Below are 16676 nucleotides of genomic sequence, written 5' to 3'. Positions count from 1 at the left end.
GGATAGACTCTCAGCTGTTTGAAAACGTTTTTCTGGGGATTTTCCGAAGCATCAGCACTGGAAGAATGTCTTAAAACAGCATGGCAGAAACAAGCTAAAGCACACGAGGAAGCAATTCTCTGTTTTTACAGTTGTGTTAAGGGTTCTAACCTCCTCTTGTCAGATGCCATTGTCATCAGGTGCATATAGAATTACAGACAACTGTACTTGAAATGTCTAGAAGCTCCTCTGCATGGTTGGAGGGGAAGGCCTGAGTCCTAAACAAGTTTTAACTAGTAATCGACCGATATATCACCAAGGCATTTTTATTTGGCTTTTTTTTTTTTGTATCAGCCAATAAACACATTGGCCAAGCAGAAAAAACTTGATTTGGGACCTCTATTTTGACTGCGCTGACACAGTGTTCACATTCTCCCTCTTGTTCGCCATCGTCTTTAACAGTTCTGTCTTATACGGATAGAAGTCTGTCTAATAATCAGATAGAACAGTTAATCAAAGGAATTAATGTATACAAAAGGTATTATAACGATTGCTTTTGTTATTAGTAATAGGCAAGCATTATAATACTTTCTCGTTTGTCGTCAGTATTAAGCAAATATGCATTTATATCATTTAAACACATCTTTGAATGACTAATGAACATTTAATATCACAAATCTTGCAAACTTAGAATCCAGCTGTGAGATTTTCTGAAGTGTGTAGTTTTATCCAGCATGATCGCGTTTAAATTATGCTGTGTTTTATGCATTTGCCCAGTGCCATATTCATGTAATTTACTAAAATGTGTTTTACTCTGGCTTTATTTTAAAAAAAAATAATAATAATAATTGGATTCCCAATGTACACAAACTTCCCAGAATACAGAGTGCCCTGTAGGTTACAGTGTTTACTTCTATTTTAATTATATTTTTATTAAATATTTATTTATTTTTGAAAAATACAATGCATGTTTATTTTACACATTTATTATTTTAAGTCATTGTCAAATGATTTAAAATTTCTTAAATATGAAAATTTGTAAAAAAAAAAAAAAAAAAAATGCTTTCCAACCTATCATCATCGACATTGAGTGTCAAAAAAACTATATTGGTCGCCCACTACTCTGAAGATTGAAGGAATGGCAGCTAAAAAATCAGCTTTGCTTTCACAGGAAAAAAAATACATTTTACATTCAAATAGAAAATTTATTTTAAATTGTATTTCACAATAGTACTGTTTTTGCTGTATTTTGATCAAATACATTCTTCCTGGCTGGTCATTTATGTCAGTCACTCTGCCATTTCCAATCTAAATGGACACAGTCAGGATATGGGAACAAAAGTTTGCTTTAGACCCCTGTGTTTTGCACGTCTCTACTAGAAACCATTTCAAAATGCTTGAATTCAAGACCTCTGCGTTGAATCTGGAGAACATGTCCATTACTTCACTGCTGCTTTACATTTCTGTGTGATGGAGAAACATGGGAAATTATTTCCAAAAATCAAGACAACCCAGTCCCTGCGGGGAATGCTAAAGTGATCTAATTTTAGAAGCCTGATTAAGCCTCATGCTGTATAGCCTGTGAAAACCACTTATCCACAATCTACAATGTCCACTATTCACAGTGGAACGTCAAGAAAAATGAATCTTTTGTGAGGTCTTCTGAATCTTTAACTGAGACAGTTCAGAAATAGACATTGAGGGTTGTGCGCCGACTTGTAACAGACACGTGGACATTTATGAACAGACACATTGAGGATAGACGAATAAACCAAGACAACTTCACTGATGAATATCCACATTAAGTAGCAGATGATGAACCATGAACCTCTTTTCTAGTCAATGTCACTAATAGACTAAACAGTTGTCGGATGATTAGACAGCCATCGTGACCCATTGCTAATATGTGACCCTGGACAACATAACCAGTCATATGGGGTTTTTTTTTAAATCGAGATTTTTTTGTAAGTTGTCCAAATGAAGTCCTTAGCGATTCATATTACTAATAAAAAATAACTTTTTAGATATTTATGGTAGGAACTTCACAAAATATCTTCATGGAACATGATTTTTACTTCATATATTAATGATTTGTGACATAAAAGAAAAATCGATAATTTTGACCCATACAATGTATTGTTAGATATTGCTACAAATATACCCCAGCGACTTGATGATCTATGCAACTTGTGATCTTAACACTTACCAGGGCCACTGAAATAGCTGTTTTACAATGAATCATCGCCTTAAATGAATCAGTCATAACTAGCCGAATCACTGTCATCACATTCGGTCAAGTCCAATTCAAACCCAAAACCATTTACTGCAACAATGGGAAAACGTGAGGCAGGATCTCATCTTAGACATATGAAGTGTGAATGATGATGATGATGATGGCTGATATGACATCTCAGGATGAGGAAATTTGTTAGTTGGTGCCAGTACCATCTGGGAGAATGGCCAGTAAGCACTCTTGAAATGATTAATCAGTGCTTAAATAGCCTCATTTACAAAGAATGGCAGATCTTGCCAGAGCTGACAACCTCTGATAATGTGTTTGGAGAACGTGATTAACAGCCTTTGCGTCCATGAGATCATCTCAGTGTACTGGCAGAAAGCTGTGCCTTTATATAAATACACAACGCAACTGAATAATCAGCCCTAGTAGAAAATGGCAGAAGAAACGAGAGGTTTGCATGTCTACTAAATCCATCTACTTTTTTGGTTTCAAACAAGAAAAACAAGTTACAAATAAGAAGAAACATCACATTAGCCAGTGTGGGGCGTTACTGCCAAAAACAGCTTTAAACGTTGTATCTACTTCCTGTAGCTCAGAGTGCTTGCAATGCCAAGGTCATAGTTTTGACTCTCTGGGAATCCATTAATTGAAAAAATGTGTACTTTAAATAGAATTCAAGTCGCTTTGGATAAAAGCACCTGATAATGCATTGAAGTCTACTTAAATCTAACACAATCTACACATTTTCAACAGACTTCCCACCAGTTAAAGATATGAAATACAGCTGGCATTTGCCAACTCGGAGTGCTTGTGTTTTCCTGTGAGAACTTGTGCCAAGGAGGTCACCGCAATTACCGAGATTTCAATCCTGCCATGTTTCTCGTTTTGCTGCTAACAGGAAAAGACCCAGACTCAGCTTTTCTAAACAGATGGTGATCTTCAGCAGATTATCTTAATGGATCTACTCTTTCCATATGCTGATTAAGGACGCGGTGTAGCGAGAGACCCCTTTGAGCAATAGCACTGCCCAAGAACAACAGCAGCATTTCAAACAAGACCACTGTGCTGAAGTGCTGCTGGCTGTAGGCCATCCGAATGGTATTTGCTAAATATGCACCACCCTTTATCCTGTCATGTTTCAGAGAAAGGAAGTTTTAGCCAAACATGGAATCTCACTGTGCTCCACTAAGCAAGGACAAATAAGCTATGCCAAGCTATGCCATTTACCGTTTAGTTTATTTAAAACAATTTAAATTAAAAGATTAAAATCTACATAAAACTACAGTAGAATAAATGGTGTAGAATCTATTTTTCAGAGTGAAAGTTGTTTTAAAGAAATGTTATTTTCAAGTTTGAAAAATCTGCACAAAAACAATCAACCATTGAGATGTTATTCAGCTTTATCAAGTGACTGAATTGTTTGTCGGCTTAATTCTCATTTTAGAGCCATGCATCTATGAAAGGGCTTGATTCTCTGATAGGAGACTGTGGCTGTGGTTCTTTGAATGAATGTGGCACAGCAATCAAACACACAAGCCGTTTCATTCAGTCTGGCAGAGACTGAAGCACAAGACCATCTAAACAACCCACGAAAAGAGTCTAGAATAGATCAGCCTGAAGCTTTTGAGCGAATGTTGCTGCTTCAGGAAACGACACAAGAAAATGTCACACCTGCCACAGGAAATAACACTTTTTTTTTTTTGCATCCAAAATAGAAATTCAAACTACAGGTTTAAAATCTAGACCAATTAGTTTCCAAAAAAAGCATCATGTGTGTGGGGTGGTATAGTGGTGGGTAACAGAAACCATGAAAAGGTGCAGGTTTTTATTCCTGATTCAGTTCATGCAGCCAAATGTGAACATGACAATCACTCACAGATTGTTTTGCAAGAGAATGTAAAAAATAATGACACGACTTGTGATCTGTTGACAACCCTAGTTTTAAACAGTAAGAGCCAATTTCATAGTGGGTAGACCCTTCAAAACAAAAGTAAACATGCTTGAGATATTTAAATCAGTTTTGACCTAGTGCAGTGACAGTATAAAAACCAGTCTCCCTTTTTGTTGTTTTTTGTTTTTTAATAAATAAATCTTTACACGTAAACTTATATAGCTGCCTTTTATAGGAAATATATATATATATATAAATATAATTAAAAAAACATATGAAAAACAAGCATCTCAAAGACCGAGATATATAGCTTATAGCTTAAAATGTACATGTTGGTATACCAAAGCATCGCTTTCCATTTAATTTTCCTCAGGGAGCCATATAGCCTCCACTTTGTCATGGAAAAGAGTTGAGATTCTTTTTCATTTGCAGTTGGAGCATCAAGGGGCCAAATCTGGGTCAGAAATTTTTTTCTTTTCTTTGGGAAAGCAACAGTAATCTGGGGAGGAGTTTGCAACACTTTCAGAGAGGATGTCAAAAGCATTTCAGCCTTTGAAGGCAGACTGGGTGGCAATAAACCTTCCCACACACATGCACAGGAAGTCAGTAGTTAACACCTACAGTAGATGTAAACTGTAAAAGAATCAGCCACGCAGATCAGATTTGGAGTCAAGTGAAAGCCGAGACATTCATATTGCAAACAGGGTTGTGTTTACACCGCTCCCTGAACGGCTCCTTCACAAATCCTTCATAACCAGCTGACCACGTGCTGAATGTATTGGCAATGTGCCACTATGAGAGACAGCTTGTGTTTCCTGCCAGGCCTGATGACAGGACGACCTCGTCCGTCTGTATCTCACCATACAAACATGCTGACAAAACAGATTACCAGCATCCCTGCTCCCACTTCCTGTGTGCCCAACGACATCCCTGAGAATGACACGCTAAAATGACTCAACAAACAACAGCGCTACAATTAGCAAAAATTTAAATGTTCTAGCGCTCTCCCCACGACATGAAGAGGCCAGTCACAAATTTCTCCAACCTCCCCCACAACCAGCCTGGGGAGTGGGTGTGGGAGTGGAAAAGCAACTAGGGTTTTGTTTTTCAAATTGCACTTCAAGCCGTGCTTAAACCCACATTCCTACAACAAGAAGACAGGAACTTTAACTAGTAAGGCAAATGAACAACACTACTAGGGCTGCAACTAACGATTATTTTGATAATCGATTAATCTGTCGATTATTTTTACGATTAATCGATTAATCGGTTTATGTACTTATATTTTAGATTTGCCCTTTTTTTTCCCCAAGTAAATTATTAATAAAGGGTCTTTATCATTCAGCATAGATTTTTAAAAGATTTTAACCATTTTGCATTGTCATATCCTCATCAAAAATATACCTGGAGTTGTTTTATTATGTGTTAGTAATCCTTTGTCGAACTCTTCTGCAATCAAAACACTGAGCCATAGCAAATTTCGCAAGGAGATTTCAAATAATGTTTTCACCATGGCAGTCCATAGAGCTCCTAAAGTAGTTTAACATCCCGAACAATGCTTAAGGAATCTTTCAGAACATCTTTTCACGAAGAAGGATAAAACAGAATAAAATTGCAGTACATTTTATTTTATTATTTACTGGGAAACAGCTTTATAGCTTTTGCTGTGAAATTGTAAACAATCCTTCGAAAAAAGTGCCAATGGCTTGAAACCTGAATGGAACTCGCATTTTAAAATAAAATCCATCAGAAGGTTGTCCAGAAAAAAAAATTGGACACACACAAAAAAACTGCTGTGTGAAAAAGATCAGTGAATACTTAGAAAAAAAGTGCATTTCAAATATATTTAAACATTTACCTCTCTCATTCAGTCATAATTAGGCTGCAAGACTGAATTATGAACTGGTAAACGACAAACTGATCACAGAACATGTTTGTAAAGCTTTAAATGTTAACTGTTAAAAAGCAATGTTATCAGCTTTTACGACTAAACATTTGCAAACAACATTGTACTGGAGAATCTGCACAAATAAAAGTCTTAGGGGCCGTTCACATATTGCGCCTAAAAAAGCGTGGGAAAAGGCTAGGCGCGCCGCTTTCTCCTTCTTTCCAAAGCGCTCGGGCAGAAGCGCGTCTGCCTTTGCTAAGCAACCATGACGTGCTCTCTCCAAGAGGCAGAAATTTCAGCAAAGGATAAATGGATTTGCAGCTCTTAAAATCGCACCCGCGGTGCGCTTGCGGCTCTCTGAAAAGTTGAGATGTTTTTAACTTGGTGCGGATGCGCCTGGAAAAATGGGCGCGTCGCGACCGCGTCGCTTCCATTATGAGCGCGCATACAGGGCCTACATTGGAAATAACAAACTTGAGAGCGCAAAAGACGCGATATGTGAATGACCCCTTAAACATTTCAGTAGTGCAGAGTTTACAGGTTACTCTTCTTTTTTTGAAGGCTCAAAGTAAAGTACTCCCACATCCTGCTGAATGCTGCAGAGACGCTGTTCGGGAAGCACGTGACATAAAACGAGGCCAGCTATTGGCTATTCGCTACTTCTCCTGCTGTACTGGCTGAGTAAAACCTCCGGTGGCTCATTACTGCCACACTTTGGTCACCGCAGATTTGAAATATGCACGAAATGAGTTGCTTACAGCAAATAAAAGTTATTTAGCAACTAATCGATGACTAAATTAGTTGACAACTATTTTAATAATCGATTTTAATCGATTAAATCGATTAGTTGTTTCAGCTCTAAACACTACAGTGATGTTTTTGATAAAGACCCCATGAAAATAACTTCAGCTAAATCTGCTTAGAAAGCTAAAGGAAACACATGGTTTAGCATGGTTTGATAAAGACTAAATATGAAAATACCATCTCTTTTTAAAAGTCAATATCAGATTACTCCAAGTAAGGTTTGCGAATGTCATATCCATTCTAGGGCTGCAACTAACGATTATTTTGATAATCGATTAATCTGTCGATTATTTTTACGATTAATCGATTAATCGGTTTATGTACTTATATTTTAGTTTTTTCCATTTTTTCCCCAAGTAAATTATTAATAAAGGGTCTTTATCATTCAGCATAGATTTAAGAGATTTTAACCATTTTGCACTGTCATTTCCTCATCAAAAATATACCTGGAGTTGTTTTATTGTGTTAGTAATCCTTTGTCGAACTCTTCTGCAATCAGAACACTGACCCATACTCTAGCAAATTTCACAAGGAGATTTCAAATAATGTTTTCACCATGGCAGTCCTTAGAGCTCCTAAAGTAGTTTAACATCCCGAACAAAGCTTAAGGAATCTTTCAGAACATATTTTCACAAAGAATAAGGATAAAACAGAATAAAATTGCAGTGCATTGTATTTTATTATATACTGGGAATAAGCTTTATAGCTTTTGCTGTGAAATTGTAAACAATCCTTCAAAAAAAGTGCCAATGGCATGAAACCTGAATGGAACTCACAATTTAAAGTAAAATCCATCAGAAGGTTGTCCTGAAAAAAAAAAATAGGACACACACAAAAAACCTGCTGTGTGAAAAAGAGCAGTGAATAATACTTAGAAAAAAAGTGCATTTCAAATATCTACATTTACCTCTCTCATTCAGTCATAATTAGGCTGCACGACTGAATTTTGAACTGGTAAACGACAAACTGATCACAGAACATGTTTGTAAAGCTTTAAATGTTAACTGTTAAAAAGCAATGTTATCAGCTTTTACGACTAAACATTTGCAAACAACATTGTACTGGAGAATCTGCACAAATGAAAGTCTTAGTTCACAAATCGCGCCTAAAAACGCGTGGAAAACGCTAGGCGCACCGCTTTCTCCTTCTTTCCAAAGCGCTCGTGCAGAAGCGCCCCTGAGGCGTCTGCCTTTGCTAAGCAACCATGACGTGCTCTCTCCTTGAAGACGCGGAAATTTCAGCAAAGGATAAATGGATTTGCAGCTCAAAAAATCGCTTGCAGTAGCTCTGCTACTAAATTTATTTCAAAATGGAAATCCATATACAACTATGATCAGCTGTTCCTTTCATCTTGACTGAGCTTTTAACGTTGTTACGGGAAAGGATGAAGCTGATTGGTTAGTTCTTGTCACATGACCCGCGGTGCGGTTGCTGCATTCTGAAAAGTTGAAATGTTTTTAACTCGATGCGGTGCGGTGTTGGAAATAACGAACTTGAGCGCGCAAAAGACGCGATATGTGAACGTCCCCTTAAACAGTTTAGTAGTGCAGAGTTTACAGGTTACTCTTCTTTTTTAAAGGCTCAATGTAAAGTACTCCCACATCACGCTGAATGCTGCAGACATAGACATCATATGATGTCTATGGCTGCAGAGACGCTGTTCGGGAAGCACGTGACATAAAACAAGGCCAGCTATTGGCTATTCGCTACTTCTCCTGTTGTACTGGCTGAGTAAAACCTCCGGTGGCTCATTACTGCCACACTTTGGTCACCGCAGATTTGAAATATGCACGAAATGAGCCGCTTACGGCAAATAAAAGTTATTTAGCAACGAATCGATGACTAAATTAGTTGACAACTATTTTAATAATCGATTTTAATCGATTAAATCGATTCGTTGTTTCAGCTCTAATCCATTCCTAATTCCGAAAAAAAAATATCATTCTGGTTAATCAACTCATGATAGACAACCCAGTGGTGACACACTCAAGTTAGCCTTGTGTGCCTTCCTCATCCGCTGGCAGGTCTGTCCTCACCCAAACAAACTCAGAGATCTAGTCTCATCCATCATCCCGTTGACTGGTCCTCCCCTTCACAGCTTGGCTTTTATCCACAGCGATTTGTGAGAAGCACTGCCCAAATTCCCACAGTCCTGGCCTTTGTAAACATGAGACATGCTTTTCTCAATGCAATACTCATTGATAGCCAACAAGAAGTGTTTAGGGATGGAAAAGGGTGAAGTTCAATATCAGAGATTGGTTCAGTCCACTCGAGTTCACAGATGGAATGCTGGTCCTACAAATTTCAGAGTTATCAGCAAATAGAAAGATATTTTAAATATGTCATTATTAGTCGATATACTGGATATTTAATTGTGCCTATAATGCCTATTCATTTTATTAATGCTATTAATTTAGCTTAATTAATACTTATACTTTGATAACACTGTCAAATGCAATCTTTAGAAAATCTCAGAATTAATAATCCATTTTTCGTGCCGTACACATGAGAATGTTGTGATGCTTTTGTTTATTAGTTTTAATCTTAATTTAATCTTTTAATATTATTTGGTGTACACTACCATTCAAAATTTAGGGTCAGTAAGACAATAAATGTTAGAAAAAAAGGAATCCTGAAAAATAAATAAATAATATATTGAGCAGCACAATTGTTTTCAACATTGATAATAATAAATGTAAAACCGAGCAAATCAACATATTAAGTAATGATGCAAAAATTCTTTACGATCACATTAATTATATTTTAAATTACATTAAAATATAGAAAACACTTATTTTAATTGTTATATTTTGTTATATTACTGTTTTTGCTGTAGATAGTTTCATACAAACAGAAGCTGCATTGGTGACCTTAAGGGACTACTTTCACATTTAAAAAAAAAAAAAAAAAATCTTACAGACCATAAACTTTCATCTACCATCTGTAGGATAAACAAATATGTCTGGTTAAAATATTATATTAAAAAAATGACATTTCACAGGCACACACCATTTTAAGGGCAGTAACTCCTGTGCTAAAGGTAAACTCATTACCCAAACACTTCTTTAGTACGTGCATTAGCTGGGCAACTTAACATTTCTTGACACTCAGTCTGCTGAGCAACATTAATAACCTGTCATCTCTCTCAATGCTACAAGCAGTCCACAACAACTGAATATTTAGGCAGCGACATCAATAAATAATGTTTTGACCTAAAACAGGGTTTCCGCGGGGCCGTAAAAAGTCATAAGTCATAAATTTAACAATAAGAATTTTAGAATGAGGAATCTGGGTGGTATCACACTGGTATCACAGCGTTCCAGAACTACAAGGTCCATGCGGCAGCAAGCATACAGACTTGTCAGAAGGACTTTCACAGAAACCCGCGTGAACTCTGAACACACTACATACTGAGTCACTGCTTAGCTTAATTGAAATCATCCTGGCTATCACAATGGGAAAATGTACCTTTAACAATCTATGGCTCGGAGACGGTGCGTTTAGTAGCTGGCTCAAGCCCGTCGCTAACAATCAGTATCAAGCATCCAAACTAGTGATGTCCGATTCGTGAACGAATCGTTCAATTTAACCGGCTCTTCTTAGTGAACCGGTTGAACCAGTTCACCAAATCGAACTGAATCGTTTGAAACGGTTCACGTCTCCAATAAGCATTAATCCACAAATTACTTAAGATGTTAACTTTTTTAACGTGACTGACACTCCCTCTGAGTCAGAATAAACCATTATCCCGGAGTAATTCATTTACTCAAACAGTACACTGACTGAACTGCTGTGTAGACCGAACTGAAGATGAACACCGAGCCGAGCCAGATGACGAACGAACAGGCCCACTGCTGGAGCAGTTCTCGTTCTCGAGTCAAGAGCCGGTTGCATTGGTTTTCGGATCACCAGTACACTGAACTGAGAATCGTTTCTGATGGACGCGTCCGATTTGAGAACTGATGAGCTGATTCTCGTTCTCAAGTCAAGAACCGGTTGCATCGATTTTCGGATCACCAGTACACTGAACGAAAACAGTTTCTTTCGGACGCGTCCGATTTGAGAACCGATGAACTGATGCTACTGCGCATGCGTGTAAAGTATTTCGGAAAGTGTGATAAAAGATCTATATACATTTTTATTATTATTATTTTTTTTTAAGATGAATGTTTCTAATCTGTATATTGTAGATTATGAATAGGCCAGAGGGGGTTACAGGGAAGTTGGACAATAATTAAGAACTCTAAAGACTCTATGTTTAATAGGAATAAGTGATGATTTATGAAATGTGTACTGTATTTATAGTTAATGATGACACATTCACAAATTGAGTTTGTAGTAAACAGAACATGAACACGAGTAGAGCCGCTGATTATACTGAACTGCAGCACGTGCCGGTTAGAGTGATTCTCATTCTCGAGTCAAGAACCGGTTGCATCGGTTTTCGGATCATCAGTACACTGAACCAAAACCGTTTCTTTCGGACGTGTCCGTTTTGAGAACAGAGGAGCTGATGATACTGCGCATGCGTGATTCAGCGTGAAGCCGACTGACTCACAGCGCGTCTGAACCGAACTGATTCTTTTGGTGATTGATTCTGAACTGATTCTGTGCTAATGTTATGAGCGCGGGTAAACCGAGGGCTTGAATGAAGGGGCAATCTGGCGAAACGTAAATTCATTTAATAACAAATACATCGCAATGGTTTATGTATAGTGTTTTCTGCGCTGATGACACCTAATTTATTTACTTTATATCTTCAAGACTTAAATCCTCATATGCACATTATTGCTGTTACTGTATTTGGGTGCGTTGTTGCAAAACTTAATTGTAAACTTTTCATGATTGTGAGGTTTTTAACTGACTAAAGTTATGATTACTGACTTTATATATTTGAATGTTTGATAGACGTGACGTCATTACGTCATAGCCAATGACGACATTACGTCGAGCGTAAAAGAACCGGTGAACCGGTTTTTTCAACCGGTTTATTGAATCGAACCGTCCGAAAGAACCGGTTCGCGGAAAAGAATCGAACTTCCCATCACTAATCCAAACACAAGACGCGGAAAAGCTGAACTGAGTAGCTGGTTACTCGCGTGCTGTGTTCGGTGCGGAGAGAGAGCCGCTTATCACGGACCAGTGCCTCCTGCACATGAACGAACAAATACTAATCGCAGTTTTGAACAAACAAAAGGATGTGAAAGAGCCCAATTCAGTTCCACGGTGTTCAGGGCTCACGCAGAGAAAGGAGTCTCAAAACGCTTGTACACCGAATTTGCTTCTTTTTGCTCTTGTGCCGACAAATACATAAAAAATATGTCAAAATACCCGCCTTGGAAAGTATGCTCGAAATGACTTTTTTTTTCAGTTATTTGTCAGTTATTTCTTAAGTGAAAGTAAACCGTTGAGGAAAAAGATGCGTTCATCGTCTCTTAAAGTGACCGCGCCTAATTTAGCTACTGGCTGCTGTAATGTTAATCCAAGAAAATGAAAGAAAAATCACTCACTCTTGACTGCATTACTTTGTAGTTTTAACAAGAATTTATGCACAGTCAAACCAAAAATTATCCAGACTCCAGATATAATTTTGATATACATATTTTACTAGTAGGTACAGGACACTAATACATTTATGTAAGTGAGTTTAAGCAAACTGTGACATATTATACCCAAAGAATCTTCATACAGTGTACTAGTGAAATAGATAAATATAAATGTTTTATCTATCTATATATAAAATGGGGACCAAACATTATTGAGCACCTTATAAAGCACCATGCATTGCTTATGTGTTTTTTTTTTTTCTGAATTGCTAAGGCCTAAAAAAAAAAAAGTTTGGTTCCGGTTGGTTGTCAGTTGAGGTCATTGGTCGGTAGGGTTTTTTTTTTATTTTTTTTATTTTTTTTTTTTTTTCTCCAGTGGCAGTTTTACACACACACACAGTTTTACGCTGATTTTAAATGTGTGTACCGGTACTTTTACGACAGTGATTCTGTATTCCCGTTTAAAGTCTGTTGTTGCCATAGACACGCAAAACGCACACACACACACAAAAAGCCTTCGCGGGAGTTTGACAGGCGATCTCATAGTAGATTAACATGGAGGATTTGAACTTGAAAAACGGAGTGTACAGACATCTTTTTGTAGTCAAACAACATTCTTTATGTTCATTTATGTGGTTTATTTGATTTTGATGCTATAAATTAACTAGAAGCAAGAGACGATCAGTTAGTTTTAACTGATGATCTAACTTACAGCGATCTGTTCGACACATTCAAGAGCCACAAAACGGTATTTATTGTTTACATTTCTTTAAAAAATGACCACATTTGAAAGGTGAAATAACCAAATGAGACTTTGTTTCATATTAAAAGTAAGCTGGTAATGTTAATGTCCTGTCTGTCAGCATGTTGTCAGTGCCCTCTCTGTTCCGCAATATATTGTTGACTCCCCCCTCCCCCCGTGTTTCTCTTAATGTTACGATTTCCAAACCTTAAGTTATAGCTCACTTTAGGAATTGACAGTTAAAGGGTTTTGATGCAATACTTAATGTTTTAACGGATTACTTAAGTGTAAAACAGCATTTAAAGGAAACTGTAATTTAATTAACGATGTGTGAAAGACCGTTCTTCCCCAGTCTCATAAAATAAATTTGGGTCGCACATAAATTGACAGGGTCGGTCGGAAACCGGAACCAAACAAATTTTTTTTTTAGGCCTAATGAAACCTTTTCACACCACAGTCTGAACAAAATGAAGCATTGCTTGGTAATTGGTCAACAAGGTATTGATAGTTGTGTAAATATTGTCATAATAACAGTTGTCTGTAGTTTTGGTTAATTGTAATCCATTACGTACATTTCTATCAAAGTTATGTTGTTAAGTGTTCCTGTGTTCTTGATACTCAAGAAAAAGAAAGCGAAGGCTCCAGTTTCTTAATCTTAAGAAATAATAGAATAACTCTTTAAATAATAAAACTTGTTACTTTCAATGAAAGTCAATAATAAAAAAAAAAGACTTTTGAATGGTATTTTAATGACTGAAGTTATTTATCGTAATTCGTGTAGGTCATAAATTCAAATCCTAATAGTCATAAAAAGGTCTTAAAATAATTGGACTGATTAAACCCTGCAGAAACCCTGTAAAAGCAAAGCTGCCTTTGTTCTCCTTTTAATGGAAACAGACCATCAAAAGCTGAAATTAAAAGTAGGACAAAGTTCACAGATAAGCGCATCAAGGAAACCCCAACTGGGACATCAGGAGTGAGCTTAACCTCTAACTAGTGGCCAAACGAGGTGACATCTTTACTTAATTCCAATCCTGTGAACAAGTGCCATTCAGTGGACACCAGGTGTCTTCTCTCTCTCTCTCTCTCTCTCTCTCTCTCTCTCTCTCCCCCCATCTTCAGCTGTGCAGTTTATCATTCACTATATGTGCGCTTTGACTCCAAGACAAATGCTACATAGAACAGGCTGCTAATACAATCTGCTCAAGCATCCTGTGCATTTTATCTTACTTTGTATAATAAATGTAGAAAATCAAAATATTTTTTCTTCAAAATTTCAGACATAAAGGGATAATATTATCAGTGTGGGTACCATATCTGAGAAATCTGATAAACTGATGTTCTTTAACAATTTTGATTTTAGAAAATTTTAATCATTTGACAATGGATTAAAATAAATGTGTAAAATAAACATACTTCTACTTTAGATGACAAAGTATTTTTCACAAATTGTATAAAAAACTAAATAAAAAAAAACTAAATTAAAATGGCAGTAAACACTGTAACCAACAGGGCTCTCAGTATTCTGGGAAGTTTGTGTGCATTGGGAATCTTTTATTTTTTATTTTATTTTTTTATAAATAAAACCAGGGTAACACTCATTTTACATACAGCACACAGAGAAAAATGACATGAATATGATAGTGGGCAAATGCATGCAAGTGCAGCCTGATTTGAAAGCACGAGTTTAAAGCATTCAGTTCACACGGACCGACCGTCACACAAAGAACACGTGATCATGCGTGATACACATACACACTTCACAAGATCGCAAGATTTGTGATATTAAATGTTCATTAGTCATTCAAAGATGTGTTTAAATGATATAAATGCATATTTGCTTAATGCTGACTTCAAACGAGAAAGTATTATAATGCTTGCCTATTACTAATAACAAAAACAATCATTATGATACCTTTTGTATACATTAATTCCTTTGTTTAACCGTTCTATCTGATTATTAGACAGACTTCTATCCGTATAAGACAGAACTGTTAAAGACGATGGCGAACAAGAGGGACAATGTGAACACTGTGTCAGCGCCGTCAAAATAGAAGTCCCGTCTCAAACACAGCGGCCAAGCAGAAAAAAAGTATCGCCCGATGATCCTTCAGAAATCGACTACTTCACAAACATGAAACAAATGTTAATATACAGCTGTATTGATTGATATCTTGTTTATTTGTTTACAGTTGCATCAAACAAACTTCTAAACTCACTGTCACAATTGTCAGTCCATGATTTCTAGTTCTTCTTTAGACAGTGTCAATAGATCACAAGTGGTGATATTACACTATAGTGTAAGCCTAATAAGCCCAAAGAATTATCTTGGGTCAAACAATCAGGCTTTATGTTTTAAAGTAAATGCGTTGAGCAATGATGCCCTTTTAACATTACAGTCTGTGCTTTAAAGACCTGCTCTCTTTTCCAGTCTGACTCGCTGGGCCCTTTTGAACCAGCACAATAGTTTTCCTGGCTCTCCTGTGATCACACACTGGGAGCTTGACGGACAGCTTGGCACAGCTTGAAAGCCGTATGGAAACTGTGATTTGGGAGATTTGAAATGCTTACATGCGAAGAGGGGTTTAGTGAGTCCATGCAGATTAACTGATTCAATACCGGGCCAAACCCATCATGGGTGTCTCCGTTTGAACGATTCCCTGCTAATCGGGCGGGGCAAGAATTGGGTCTGTTTTTGAGGAATGTGAGTGCAGACGATCTTAAAGTGCTTAATCCCTGTGTGGTTGTCACAACAAGATTGCCAGAGTGAAGTGTGTCTTAACCGAGAATAGCTCTGACCTCATTATACAGTACATTAAACTTTCCCTGCAGGTTACTTGTCAAGTGAGTTGTAGTGGGAAACTCAGTTTAGAGTGACCTATGCATAGTTTTCAATTTTAATAAAAGGGGAAGTGTTATGAGATGCCTTTGATTTTTCTTAGTCATTTTTCGAAGTAAAAAGAGTCATTGTCAAGAAAAGGAACAGTAAATTAGGTCATTTATATGTAGCAGCATGTTATTGTTGTTGTTTAATCTACAAAAAAACATTTTTGTAGATTATTTTTGCAATATTCATTTAATACATAAGTTCAGATCAAAAAGAAATACAAACTCTGTGCTAACTAAAAGAATTAGAGATTATTTCTTGGCCGATTCAGATTTAATTATTTTTTTTTTTTACCGATTTTTGCAGATTAAATGTTTTTATATTATAAGCGCTTTAATTGACAGCATATACAAACCTAAATCTAATTTTATTCAACACAGTTTTATTGTCATAAAAAAACACAAGTAAAAAGTCAGTAATAAATTAAGAACAAAAAAAAAATAGCAAAAATGCAATAGAAAAAAAGAGAGCTTTAAAACTAGGTTTTCAGGTTAAGTAAGTTTATATTCATGTAAGAAATACTAAAGAAATTAAAGTAATAATTGTAAATTTTTGTCAAATTTAATTTCTGTAGTCTTCTTTGTACAAAATTAAATACAAATGAATGTTTACCCATAAAGTTATAACACGTATAACTCAAGAGCAGAGAGTGATTTTCTTTGTCTTTTATTCTTTGATTAACATGACAGACAGCAGCAGG

The 16676-nt window shown here is 36.6% G+C and overlaps 1 protein-coding gene across 2 annotated transcripts in view; it reads left to right on the top strand.

The window, feature by feature from the left end:
- Nucleotides 1-16676, top strand: part of LOC132149587 (protein tweety homolog 3-like) — a 63238-nt gene that overhangs the window by 6468 nt on the left and 40094 nt on the right. The window lies entirely within an intron of this gene.

The sequence above is a fragment of the Carassius carassius genome, chromosome 1, assembly GCF_963082965.1.
Source record: "Carassius carassius chromosome 1, fCarCar2.1, whole genome shotgun sequence".
Classification (NCBI taxonomy): domain Eukaryota; kingdom Metazoa; phylum Chordata; class Actinopteri; order Cypriniformes; family Cyprinidae; genus Carassius; species Carassius carassius.
This window is presented reverse-complemented; position numbering and strand designations above follow the sequence as displayed.